General features: G+C 42.9%; 1 long non-coding RNA gene across 1 annotated transcript; it reads right to left on the minus strand.

Moving 5' to 3' along the window:
* Nucleotides 1-5,774: 5,774 nt before the first annotated feature.
* LOC141049517 (uncharacterized) lies at nt 5,775-7,704 on the minus strand. The gene is made up of 3 exons (XR_012220376.1): nt 7,462-7,704; nt 7,085-7,230; nt 5,775-6,103 (listed from the first exon to the last, which is right to left on the minus strand). It is a non-coding gene; the product is annotated as an uncharacterized lncRNA (long non-coding RNA).
* Nucleotides 7,705-14,678: the final 6,974 nt, after the last annotated feature.

Consider the following 14,678-nt stretch of genomic DNA (forward strand, 5'->3'; position numbering starts at 1 on the left):
AATTTCCTGGGCTTCAACACAGCCAGTTGTAGTTCGGAAGTGCCGTCCACACGGAAAGAGACACTTGCTCCCGTGTCTCAGTGGGGTTCAGTAACGTCAGCTGATCCCCTGCTGTGTGGATGGCAGTCTCTCCTGCTGTCACCTCATTCAAAATACAGTAGGCCTCTGCCTACACCCTCCTATTTCCTGGGCTTCAACACAGCCAGTTGTAGTTCGGAAGTGCCATCCACACGGAAAGAGACACTTGCTCCCGTGTCTCAGTGGGGTTCAGTAACGTCAGCTGATCCCCTGCTGTGTGGATGGCAGTCTCTCCTGCTGTCACCTCATTCAAAATACAGTAGGCCTCTGCCTACACCCTCCAATTTCCTGGGCTTCAACACAGCCAGTTGTAGTTCGGAAGTGCCGTCCACACGGAAAGAGACACTTGCTCCCGTGTCTCAGTGGGGTTCAGTAACGTCAGCTGATCCCCTGCTGTGTGGATGGCAGTCTCTCCTGCTGTCACCTCATTCAAAATACAGTAGGCCTCTGCCTACACCCTCCTATTTCCTGGGCTTCAACACAGCCAGTTGTAGTTCGGAAGTGCCGTCCACACGGAAAGAGACACTTGCTCCCGTGTCTCAGTGGGGTTCAGTAACGTCAGCTGATCCCCTGCTGTGTGGATGGCAGTCTCTCCTGCTGTCACCTCATTCAAAATACAGTAGGCCTCTGCCTACACCCTCCAATTTCCTGGGCTTCAACACAGCCAGTTGTAGTTCGGAAGTGCCGTCCACACGGAAAGAGACACTTGCTCCCGTGTCTCAGTGGGGTTCAGTAACGTCAGCTGATCCCCTGCTGTGTGGATGGCAGTCTCTCCTGCTGTCACCTCATTCAAAATACAGTAGGCCTCTGCCTACACCCTCCTATTTCCTGGGCTTCAACACAGCCAGTTGTAGTTCGGAAGTGCCGTCCACACGGAAAGAGACACTTGCTCCCGTGTCTCAGTGGGGTTCAGTAACGTCAGCTGATCCCCTGCTGTGTGGATGGCAGTCTCTCCTGCTGTCACCTCATTCAAAATACAGTAGGCCTCTGCCTACACCCTCCAATTTCCTGGGCTTCAACACAGCCAGTTGTAGTTCGGAAGTGCCGTCCACACGGAAAGAGACACTTGCTCCCGTGTCTCAGTGGGGTTCAGTAACGTCAGCTGATCCCCTGCTGTGTGGATGGCAGTCTCTCCTGCTGTCACCTCATTCAAAATACAGTAGGCCTCTGCCTACACCCTCCTATTTCCTGGGCTTCAACACAGCCAGTTGTAGTTCGGAAGTGCCGTCCACACGGAAAGAGACACTTGCTCCCGTGTCTCAGTGGGGTTCAGTAACGTCAGCTGATCCCCTGCTGTGTGGATGGCAGTCTCTCCTGCTGTCACCTCATTCAAAATACAGTAGGCCTCTGCCTACACCCTCCTATTTCCTGGGCTTCAACACAGCCAGTTGTAGTTCGGAAGTGCCGTCCACACGGAAAGAGATACTTGCTCCCGTGTCTCAGTGGGGTTCAGTAACGTCAGCTGATCCCCTGCTGTGTGGATGGCAGTCTCTCCTGCTGTCACCTCATTCAAAATACAGTAGGCCTCTGCCTACACCCTCCAATTTCCTGGGCTTCAACACAGCCAGTTGTAGTTCGGAAGTGCCGTCCACACGGAAAGAGACACTTGCTCCCGTGTCTCAGTGGGGTTCAGTAACGTCAGCTGATCCCCTGCTGTGTAGATGGCAAAGTCTCCTGCTGCCTACACAGTCGTACCACTACTGATTTTTAACCGTGCTCCAATTAGGCCTGTGGCTCCACTGTCTCTCGTATTTCCCCTGTCCTCCAACCCTGCCAGTTACAGCTCCGAAGTGGCGTCTGCACAATCCACACTAGTTCCTGTGTTACAGGTGTTCAGTCCCATTATGGGAATGTGGACAGAGCAGGCGACATTGCCGGACACACATCAGGGGATTAACTGACCGGACTGAACACCTGTAACACAGGAACAAGTGTGGATTGTGCAGACGCCACTTCGGAGCTGTAACTGGCGGGGTTGGAGGACAGGGGAAATACAAAAATCAGTGAAGCCACAGGCCTAAGTGGAGTTTGGTTAAAATTAGTAGTCTACAACCGATCTTAAAATTTCTTCAATGCAGCCTCAGCCTGCTCCGTGCTTGTCCCTGGGCTTCAACACAGCCAGTTGTTGCTCGGAAGTGCCGTCTTCACAGAGTAAAACACTAGCTCCTGTGTTTATGGGGTTCAGTAACGTCAGCTGTTCCCCTGCTGTTTTGATGGCAATCTGTCCTGCTGCCTCCCAATTGACAGCACATCAGGCCTCAGCCTGCTAAGTGCTTGTCCTGGGCTCCAACATCGCCAGTTGCTGCTCATAACTGACTTTGGCACGGGTACTCCCTCCTGCCCAGCTTGGTTCCAGCCCTGCCTGCTGTTTCCGGGAAGTGTCAATGTCAGTTTGCCACCCCAAGTTGCCATGTCGTGTTGCGGTTGGGTTAGCCGAGGCTAGGGTGCCAGCAGTTTAGGTGCTTCCTATGTGGACTGCGGGTTCTTGTAAGAAAGGCTTGTTCCATAGTGCCAGTAGGACAAGCACCCCCTGTAGGACTGTGTGATTCGGTAACTGCGGCCAGCTTGCGGCATGCCAACTTTGCTTTTCAGGGGTAACTTCTGATACCCCTCCGGGTTCCAGCACCGTCAGCTGGTTCTCGTCAGAGCCTTTGGCCTAGGTGCCTCCATCTCGGTATCCGAGTTCCGGCAACGTCTGCTGGTCCTTGGTAGTGCTTTGTAGCACAGGTACCTCCTGCTTAGTAACCGGGTTCCAGCACCGTCAGCTGGTCCTCGGTTGTGCCATTGGCTCTTATTCCTTCTGCTGCCCCTCCGGGTGCCAGCACTGTCAGCTGGTCCTCGCTATTTCCATTTGCTCTTGCAGCTTATGCTACCCCTCCGGGTTCCAGCACCGTCAGCTGGTTCTCGTCAGAGCCTTTGGCCTAGGTGCCTCCATCTCGGTATCCGAGTTCCGGCAACGTCTGCTGGTCCTTGGTAGTGCTTTGTAGCACAGGTACCTCCTGCTTAGTAACCGGGTTCCAGCACCGTCAGCTGGTCCTCGGTTGTGCCATTGGCTCTTATTCCTTCTGCTGCCCCTCCGGGTGCCAGCACTGTCAGCTGGTCCTCGCTATTTACATTTGCTCTTACAGCTTATGCTACCCCTCCGGGTTCCAGCACCGTCAGCTGGTTCTCGTCAGAGCCTTTGGCCTAGGTGCCTCCATCTCGGTATCCGAGTTCCGGCAACGTCTGCTGGTCCTTGGTAGTGCTTTGTAGCACAGGTACCTCCTGCTTAGTAACCGGGTTCCAGCACCGTCAGCTGGTCCTCGGTAGTGCCATTGGCTCTTGTTCCTTCTGCTGCCCCTCCGGGTGCCAGTACCGTCAGCTGGTTCAAGAGGACAAAGAACAGGAAGACAACCACCAAGATGCAGAACAACAAGAGAGAGAAGACAAAGAAGCATAAAAAAAACAAAGCAGAAGAACATTAAGCATAAGACTAATACTCTGAGCAAATGATATTATCTTATTTATAAGCAGAAGAAGACTAAGCAGTGAATGGGGGTGAGTCCGTTCCTCCTCGTGGTGCCCCTGGAAAAGGCCTGCTGCTGCAGGCCAAACTGAACGCGGACAAATCCTGTTGTAAATCTTTTGTGACAGGCAGAACGGAAGGTGTAAACTTCTAACTTTTCTAGATAACAACTACAGGAATGCCTGACACAAACAAGAATATGATGAAGAAGAATAGGAAGAAGATGAAGAAGTTGAATATGTAGAATAATAATTGTTGAATAAGAAGAATATGAAGAATGTAAAAAAAGGAAGTAGAAGAATTTAAAAAAGGAAGAAGAAGAAGAATGTAAAAAAAGGAATAAGAAGAATGTAAAAAAAGGAAGAAGAAGAAGAATGTAAAAAAAGGAAGTAGAAGAATGTAAAAAAAGGAAGAAGAAGAAGAAGAATGTAAAAAAAGGAATAAGAAGAAGAAGAAGAAGAAGAAGGTAAAAAAGGGAAGAAGAATAAGAAAGAAGAAGAAAGAAGAAGAAGACATACATGTCTGGCAAAATATAAATGAGGCTAACATAGTCAATATCTTTGTAACTCCTAACGTCTTTAAAAAAAAAGTTTAATTCCTGCTATTCCTTTTGATTGGGCTAAAACTCTATGGCTTTAATGTCTCCTCCACCTCCCACAATACATTCTACATTATTCTTAGTTGTTTTTCTTCATGTAGAATTAACCTACAAGGAAAGAAAGGGTTTTTTTTAATTACGATATTTTGGCCCCATTGACTTGCATTGGTTCCCGGTATCGGAATCGGCGATACCGATATTTTTTTTTAAGATCGGCCGATCCATTCCGATCCGATATTTTCAAGTATCGGCTGGTATCACTCAACTCTAGTTGTCTACTATTCATATAGCCACTCCACAAATGGTGGGTGAAACACATGGGGGGTCATATAGCAAAACAATGGAATTGAGTGTTAGATCTTCTTCCATGGCCCTAATTTGCAGTTTATAATTGAGGGTGACAGTCTTTATTACTTTTTCTACAAAACTCTATAGCAGATGGCACACCATGACTTGAAACAGAACAGTCCCACTCCAGCAACACTCTAGTAGTGGCAGTGGACTCATCAATTGTTATCATAACAAAGATTTCCCATGTACAACTGCATGGAAAAAATGAAGAGATCCCAAAATATAAAATCACAACTTTTATTCAATTATACAATAAAATCCATTTAATAAAAAAGCAAAATGCCGTATAAAGGACGCTGGAGCACAAAATATAATAACAATGGCTTAAGAATAAACAATCAGATCACAATATCGGCAAATTGAAAATGGCATTCCTCCTAGTACAGAGAATATATATATATGTACCAATTATAAATATATTAGTGCTTCAAAAAATATTATTTCAAAAAATGTCAAGGATTAAGCCAAAAGAAGCCTAAATAAAGCCAGGATAGTATATGAAGTCAAAAAATATTTCTCAAAACACGGTTGATGTTACACTAATATGATAATATTATCATGATGCGGTCCCAAGAGATGTAACACAATAGCTACAATAGCTCCTGTGCATAATAACACTAAAAGGTTTCAGATGGAATAACTCCCATTATAATTCCACAATAAGGCCCACAATAACAAATGTATAATAAAGTGTATGCTACCGCTGAATGGAGACTTGTGCTCACGGCGTCCTCTCACCTGGACGCGCGTTTCGCCACCTGCTTCTTCCGGGGGTCGTGTCCAGGGTGAGAGGCGGCCCGCTTTTTATACAAATCAAAAAGGGGGCGATCTCCGTGGGAGCTAATTGGCAAACATCGGCGCGTGACGCTTTGCACCCGCCCCCTATGTCGTACTTCCTCACAACCCTCAATGGCACGCAAACTAAGCCCTGCATGTCGTGTGTGTGAGGGCTATCGGAAGCGACGGGAGTCAGGGAGAACAGCGCATGTGCACTTGCCAAACAGCTATTACCACAGGGTCTGGTAGAAAAAAATAAATAAAGGATCCAGTTCATATCTGCATTAATGTATAAATAAAATGAATAAGTAACCATATCCTAACTATTATGCCTCACATAAATGCCTCAATGAAAGGTTTGATGCAATACACCATAATTGTGCACATTATTATAAAAATAATAATAATAATTTTATAATACAAATTTTATTACAGTGACAATATATAAAATAGTGAAGTGACCATATATCAACAATTAATAATCACCTTATACTATACATAAATGAATAATATTATAATATTATATCAAAGTGTAAACTCTTAGTGATATTATAATAAATAAAGTGACAGTGCTTAATTACAACCGTGCCTAAACACGAATCCATTTATTTCACTAATTCTATTAAAGTGACAGTGCATTGACAATATATACAAAAAAAACAAAAAATAAAAATAAAAAATAATGAAAAAGAAAAAAATCATAAATGAAGACATAATCTCTCCTGGCTCCTCAATTCAGATGAAGGATTCCAAATCAATGGACCTCAAAACCCGGAATAATTGACCCTAATATACTAAAATGAAAAAAGAATAATTAAAATCAAACACATAAAAATTATCAGAATAATATATTATGATAACATATAAAAACCACCAGCCCCAACCCATAAGAAAGATGCCTATTCACAAAAGAGCAGAATAACCCATGTTTTCATTTAATCCATAAGGATTAAGTGTCTCTAGATGATAGATCCAACGGCATTCCAACTGTGAAAGTGACCGAAATAAATCGCCACCTCTAGTACCCAAATCAATTTGGTCAATGGCCTTGACCCTTAAACCCCGAGGATTGCACCCGTGGTATTTCTTGAAATGCCTAGGTAGGGTTTTCAAAGAGGTGCAATCCTCAGTGTTCAAGGCTTTCTCTATATCCAAAACATGTTCCCTAACGCGTACTTTTAACTCCCTTGTTGTCAAGCCAACATATATTTTTTGGCAAGGGCACTCCACGTGGTAAATTACCCCTGTTGAGGAACATGTAAGATGTTTTCGGATATCATATTGTCGTGATCCGTCATGATTTCCAAATTTTTTAGATTTTACCAAATTAAGACAAGCCTTGCACAAGCCACATGGAAAAAAGCCGGGAACCAAAGGTCCCAACTTTAAGCCTCCCTCATGTTCATAGTGGCTATGTACCAGTAAGTCCTTAAAGTTGGCCGATCGTCTGGCTACACATTGAGGAGCTGAGGGCAAAGCCTTTTTCAGTACCGGATCCGTCAATAAAACTGCCCAATGTTTATGGACAATCTTCCTCAAATTTGACCACTGACTATTAAAGGTGGAAATAAATCTTAATTGATTGGTTTCAACCCTTTCAATTCTTTTGTTGTTATACAATAACTCATTTTGTGATGTACGTATTGCTCTCCTATAGCCTCTTCTTATCATCTTACGGCTATATCCCCTGTCTTCAAATCTTCTAGTCAGTTCAAGGCATTGTTTCTCAAAACTAGAAGTTTCAGAACAAATCTTCTTAATCCTTAAGAACTGACCTATAGGGATTCCACGAATTGTGCTGGCAGGATGCGAGGAGTCCGCCCGAAGATAGGAATTTGTGGCGGTGGGCTTCCTAAAAACATCCGCATGAATGGTCCCGTCAATTGTCACATCTATTAAGATGTCCAGAAACTCCAAACACCTGCCAGATTTAAAGATTAGCTTTACGTTAATATCATTGTTATTGAGTTCCCTCATCAGGTTTCCCAACTCCATTTCATCACCTTCCCAGACGAATAGCACGTCATCTGTATATCTCATCCAATTATTCACCTTATTGATGTCAACAATCCTGTCCCCAAGGAAAATCTCTCCCACGCACCCAAAAATAAATTAGCATAGGAAGGGGCACAGGAAGCCCCCATTGCTGTACCTTGAAACTGGAGGTAAGTTCTTTTATCAAAGGTGAACACATTATGATTCAAGATGAATTCCAATAAAATTAGGATGAGATCTGCCATAGAACTTTCAATATTGCTGGCTTTAAGGAACAAGGCAGTGGCGGCCAAACCATCTTTATGTTTTATGGAGGTATAAAGCGCCTCAACATCTGCGGTCACCAAAATCTGATTATCTTCCAATTGCATCTGGTCAATGTGTTGCAAGGCCTGATTGGTGTCCCTGATAAAGGAAGGTAAAGTGGACACAATAGGTTTTAAAAAATAGTCTACAACATCAGAAATAATTTCACACAAACCCCATTCCCAGCCACAATAGGCCTCCCCGGTGGATCCATAGCATGTTTGTGTACCTTGGGAATGAGGTAAAATGTGGATAATCTAGGTTGAAGATCACGGATTCTATCCAAAAAAGCTTTAGAAATTAAGCCATCAGACAATGCTTTTTCCAAAATCAAAATCAGGCTCTTTTGGAAAGAGGAAATTGGGTTATGCGTTAATCTTTTATAACATTTTACATTATTCAAAAGCTTATAAGCCTGGTGTTCGTACATCTTCTTTGGCCAAATCACCAAATTCCCCCCTTTGTCCGCTGGCTTAAACAAGACATCATCCCAGCTTTTAAGCTCTTGTAGAGCATCTCTTTCCTCTTTAGATAAATTATCTCTATTTCGTTGAATCTGTGATAACATTTCAATGTCCTTAGTGACCAAACGGGTAAAGACTTCAACAGTCGGACACAAACTCAACGGGGGAAAATTTTTTGATTTCTTAAACAAATTAGACGGAATAGTACTCACCCTTTCCGGCCCACTTTCTCTAGCTAAAGAGTCCAACACTTCAAATGCCTCTCTCTCCATTACTGTAGTTGAAGTGTCAAAAATAGGATCTTCAACTTTAAAGTGCAATTTTTTAAGGACAATTTTCCTGGCAAATAGATTGAGGTCCTTTACCGCAGTAAAGGAATCTAGGCGAGAAAATGGATAAAAATTCAAACCTTTTTCAAGTAATTTAATTTGTGGTATAGACAGAGCATGAGTGGAGAGATTGATCATCTTTAATTGATCCTTGGATTTCCTCTGTTTATAAGATCTCTGAAACATATCAGGATATCTACGTCTTCCTCCACTCCTCAAATGAAAATCTCTCCCATATCTAGACTCATTAGAGGATAAACCGCTCTCACTACCCGAGACACTTTTTTTTCTTTTTTTCTTATTTTTTATTTTTTGTTTTTTGTATATATTGTCAATGCACTGTCACTTTAATAGAATTAGTGAAATAAATGGATTCGTGTTTAGGCACGGTTGTAATTAAGCACTGTCACTTTATTTATTATAATATCACTAAGAGTTTACACTTTGATATAATATTATAATATTATTCATTTATGTATAGTATAAGGTGATTATTAATTGTTGATATATGGTCACTTCACTATTTTATATATTGTCACTGTAATAAAATTTGCATTATAAAATTATTATTATTTTTATAATAATGTGCACAATTATGGTGTATTGCATCAAACCTTTCATTGAGGCATTTATGTGAGGCATATTAGTTAAGATATGGTTACTTATTCATTTTATTTATACATTAATGCAGATATGAACTGGATCCTTTATTTACTTTTTTCTACCGGACCCTGTGGTTATAGCTGTTTGGCAAGTGCGCGTGCGCTGTTCTCCCTGACTCCCATCGCTTCCGATAGCCCTCACACACTGACATGCAGGGCTTAGCTTGCGTGCCATTGAGGGTTGTGAGGAAGCACGTCATAAGGGGCGGGTGCAAAGCGTCACGCGCCGATGTTTGCCAATTGGCTCCCACGGAGATCGCCCCCTTTTTGATTTGTATAAAAAAGCGGGCCGCCTCTCACCCTGGACACGCCCCCGGAAGAAGCAGGTGGCGAAACGCGCGTCCAGGTGAGAGGACGCCGTGAGCACAAGTCTCCATTCAGCGGTAGCATACACTTTATTATACATTTGTTATTGTGGGCCTTATTGTGGAATTATAATGGGAGTTATTCCATCTGAAACCTTTTAGTGTTATTATGCACAGGAGCTATTGTAGCTATTGTGTTACATCTCTTGGGGCCGCATCATAATAATATTATCATATTAGTGTAACATCAACCGTGTTTTGAGAAATATTTTTTGACTTCATATACTATCCTGGCTTTATTTAGGCTGCTTTTGGCTTAATCCTTGACATTTTTTGAAATAATATTTTTTGAAGCACTAATATATTTATAATTGGTACATATATATATATATTCTCTGTACTAGGAGGAATGCCATTTTCAATTTGCCGATATTGTGATCTGATTGTTTATTCTTAAGCCATTGTTATTATATTTTGTGCTCCAGCGTCCTTTATACGGCATTTTGCTTTTTTATTAAATGGATTTTATTGTATAATTGAATAAAAGTTGTGATTTTATATTTTGGGATCTCTTCATTTTTTCCATGCAGTTGTACATGGGAAATATTTGTTATGATATTGTGTGAAGTGCCCAGTTGCACTTAGTAGTACATTGTTGATTCAATTGTTATGTCTCCTTTAAAACATTAACCATGACAAATTCCTTCATCCAGTTACTGATAAATTTGCTTTGTAATGAGGTATGTTGTATGAAGCATGAGGTCAGACAGTGAGCTGGGTTGGTGTTTAGAGCATGGCAACATTCTAGAATAGCTTGAGGGTCCATATCTGTTTCTTTAGCATGGAGTATGAGCAGTTACTAGCTGCGGGAGGATTGAAAATCCTACACGAGCCCCCAGATGTAGCCTAACCAATTTTTGTGGTTGATAGTAATGGGTTTCGTTCCTGTATTATATCCAGGTGACACCAATGGACAGCTTACAATTCACAGATGTAAATTATAACAACAAAGTATACTTTAACGAACATTAACAGCAAATAAGAAATCTCAATAAATTATCACAAGCTTTTAAAATCCCTGGATAATATCTGATATATGTCTCATCACATTTAGATGCCATACAGCATTACTAAAGAACCCAGCAATGCATCAAGAATTTGTAGTCTTTACCTTAGTGCACATAGTTGCAAAATAATTGATGATGTACTGTCACTATAAATGACCATTGGCAATTGGGGTACCCAGTATAGAAGCTGCTATTATAGGTGTGGTTTGAAGCTTACATTAATTGAATCCTAAATGCCTATCTATTTAGTGTAATAATCTAATTGCTTTTCTATATATACTTTAATTAAAAGGTCCTTCTCGTTCCCTCTCTATTCAAACTGCTTAATTATTTTTACTAAGTACCTGTTTGATCACAATTAATTTGAGAATCCACAGTGCATGCTAGGGTTCCCAAATGAGATGTCAGGGGGCAGAGGCCACAGTCATTAACTACCCTGAAGTGAAGCGTCATCTGTGACATCCATTTCAGGGGCTGGTCTAATCTCTGCTCTACTAAGTATGTGTCGGTTGTCAATTTTGATGTATGCTAAATAGAATCTGTGGATTATGCTTTTAAATGCACAGTGAAATGTTTAATTGGAAATGTGGATAACCCCGTGCTGCCGCAATAGATAATTCCAGGAGTTGTTGAAAGGTTCAAAGTGGTTTATTCAACGCGTTTCGGGTTCCTGTGACCCCCTTCGTCAGGAAATACCACATACAATATGAAGAGATCATAGGCTTGCAGGATTTAAATACATGCTACATTCAAAAAATAGCCGGCAGAGGAGAATTGCTCCAAGTTTCGGAGGTGGTCACAAAGTGAAATGACTCCGCGCACTGTAGCCAGTTCTGTGAAGGGCTATCAGTAAGGGTAAAGGATGCCTTAGCCCTGTCTGAGACTCTAATTTCCCTTGAGGAGGTCATGTCTCTGGCTATTCGAGTGGATCGCCGTCTTCACAATAGACATAAAGAGCCACCCCTATGTGTGGGATTTTCGGAGTCAAGGGAAACCTGGTCTGTAATCTGATCTGAGGAACACATGCAGTTGGGAGGGACAACTAATTCTGGAAAGTAGTCTGTTGTTTGGCGCAAAGGGGGAGTATGTTTTCAGTGTGGTAGAAAGGGCTATTTTAGTGTGGTAGAAAGGGCAATTTTGTGGACACGTGTCCTTCCATATCTCATGGTAAATAGCCACTGGAAAACTAAGGAGCCCGGGTTGCGGAGAGGTTATCAACCTGGGTGTACATATCTCCTCCTTGGGTAGGGCACAATTTTATCTGCCAGCTGAAATCTGTCTGGGCAAAAATAAGCTGGTTATTTCTGCATTTCTGGACAGTGGGGTGGGGTTTAACTTGATCGATGCTAAGTTTGTCCAGGTCCAGGGCCTCAAATCACATACAACTATCCAGATCTATAACCATAATCGCCATTGCCTCAGCTCCCTTGAGACAGGGTATTTTACTCAAGCCGTCGAGGGTTACATCTACAGGTAGGGGCCATGCACACAGAAAGTATTGACTGTTAGGTCCTAGAAGGTCTGTCTTCTCCTGTGGTTCTTAGACTTCCTTGGCTCACTCTGTACAACTCTATGGTGGATTGGCAGACTTGGGAAAGTAGAGTGAATATTGTCAGGGCACTGCTTGGGCACCTGGCTTGCAAGGGTATATACCCAGTCTGTGCTTAAATACTTGTCTGACTTTGAGGATGTGTTCTCATAGCAGGGGTGCCAAGAACTTCTTCCTCATCATCCTTAAGGCTGCACCATTAATCTTGTCCATGGGGCCAAACTGCCTAAAAGCAGACTATGTAATATCTCTGGTATAGAAAGGCAGGCCATGAAGAACTTTATCGTGGAAAGTGCCTGGAGAAGAATTTATGCAGGGGGATATTTATGTACATTTAATCGAAGTACATTTATGAAAGTACTGGCAGTTATAACATGGCAGTTAGACAGGGCAGGAGAAAGGTAAGACAAATTAATAAATCTATTCCCTGTACATTTGCATTACCACAATTATATATACCATATGCATTTGTATAATTTATATCCTGGCTGCTGCATTCACTCACATCCACCGCCCTTGCATTAACTCTTTACACTCCATCCATATCGACCCCTTTGTCCTTTCCTCTCCCATGTATAGCAATGATGCTCTTTTTTACATTGCTAAATAGCACAGATCCATTTAGTCCCACGATCTAACACACGAGACGCTTTCACAAATCACTTAACCATCTACTCACTCTTTCTATCTTCCTTCTGCTAGTTGCAGGAGACATCTCTCCCAACCCCGGCCCCCCTATGTCATAGTAAGTCGAACCCCTCAACTGCTACACTCATAAAATTCTCTAATCTTATTAATATTCCCTGCATGCCTTCTATCTCTTTTAATTGTGCTCTTTGGAATTCTCTCTGTGTGTAATAAACTCTCCTTCATCCATGACTTCTTCCTTTCTGATTCTTTTGACCTTACTGAAACCTGGATCCAGCAGTCAGACACCACTGCTGCTGCTCTTTCGTATGGTGGTCTACACTTCTCTCATACCCCAAGATCTGACAACAGAACAGGTGGAGGCGATGGTGTGCACCTTTCACCCAAATGTACCTTTCAGGTTATCCCTCAAGTACCCTCACTTGTCATCCCTTCTTTCGAGGTCCATGCTGTCAGACTCTACATCCCCTTCTCCATGCGAGTGGCAGTGGTGTATCATCCTCCTGGCCCATCCCATCAGATTCTAGATCACTTTGCCACCTGGCTTCCACACTATCTCTCCTGTGACATCCCCACCCTCATCATTGGAGACTTCAACATCCCCATTGCTCTTCCCCTCTCACCATCTTCTTCTCACCTTTTATCTCTAACCTCCTATTTCGGCCTCTCACAGCATACTAACTCCCTCAAGCATGAAGATGGAAACTCCCTCGACTTGGTCTTCTCCCTGCTTTGCTCAGTGGATGATTTCACAAACTTCCCTCTCCCACTCTCTGAGCACAACCTTCTATTATTCTCTGTCAAGAACTGCCATCCCGCCCAGGTCACCCGCACTTTCCACACTGACGTCAGGTACATGTCAGGCAGCTTTTCAAGATACTTAGAGACAATAAATTATTTGTAAAATCAGGGAAATGTATGTTCTTGGTTGAGGAGATCCTTTTTCTAGGATATGTTTTATCGTTCACCGGTTTTCTCATACAGCCTGACGTCAATCAGCCTTTTATTGTAGAAGTTGACACGTCTTAAGTGGGGATGGGGGCTGTATTGTTGCAGGGAGCCTCTCCTGGTAAATGGCGTTCATATGCATACTTTTCTCTGAAAAGTTATTTTGATATACAAGTCATTTTTTGGTATGCACCTGTTCAGACTAGCTCTCATTGTACAGTCAGTTTTCTGTTAAGCCCCCGTCACACATAGCGATCTCACTAGCGAGATCGCTGCTGAGTCACAAGTTTTGTGACGAAACAGCCATCTCACCAGCGAGATCGCTGTGTGACACTTCTCAGCGCTGCGTGTGACAGGCGGGAGACCAGCGATCATCGAGCTGCCGCTGGTAACTAAGGTAAACATCAGGTTTCAAAGCGGCGCACAGCGCTTAGAAACCCGATGTGTACCTTAGTTACCAGCGCGCTGGTGCAGGGAGCTGGTAACCATGGTACACATCGGGTTTCTAAGTGCTGCGTGCAGCTTAGAAACCCGATGTGTACCTTGGTTACTAGCTCCCTGCACCAGTGCGCTGGTAACTAAGGTACACAGTGGGTAACTAAGCGACGTGCGTCGCTTGTTACCCACGTGTCTCTGGTGTTTATCGCTGGTGAAGCTGCCTGTTTGGCAGCTCACCAGCGATCATGTAGCGACACACCAGCGATCCTGACAAGGTCATATCGTTGTTGGGATCGCTGGTGCGTCGCTATGTGTGACGGGGCCCTTACTTACATGCTAAGCTTTCTGACTGAGCACTCCACCCTTCACCATGCTGTGATTTTAATTACATCCAATCACATTAGCTTCCGACCAACACATAAATGTAGGCTTTACAAAGAGAGGTGATTATATTCACCCATACATTCAGAGATTAGCCATATGTAAGTGTTCACATTGGACAATTAGGTCAGAGACCCATCCGATTCATGAGATTAGCTTGACGATGGTGGATGGGCTCACATTATTTGGCCAAATTTTGTGCAAAGCATCTCATTTGTATTTTTCCTTAATTTTAAAAGCCATTTTGCTATTAACACATCATGTATTTCACATTGAC

Source organism: Dendrobates tinctorius, unplaced genomic scaffold, assembly GCF_039654945.1.
Source record: "Dendrobates tinctorius isolate UK_male_01 unplaced genomic scaffold, ASM3965494v1 ptg000145l, whole genome shotgun sequence".
Classification (NCBI taxonomy): Eukaryota; Metazoa; Chordata; class Amphibia; order Anura; family Dendrobatidae; genus Dendrobates; species Dendrobates tinctorius.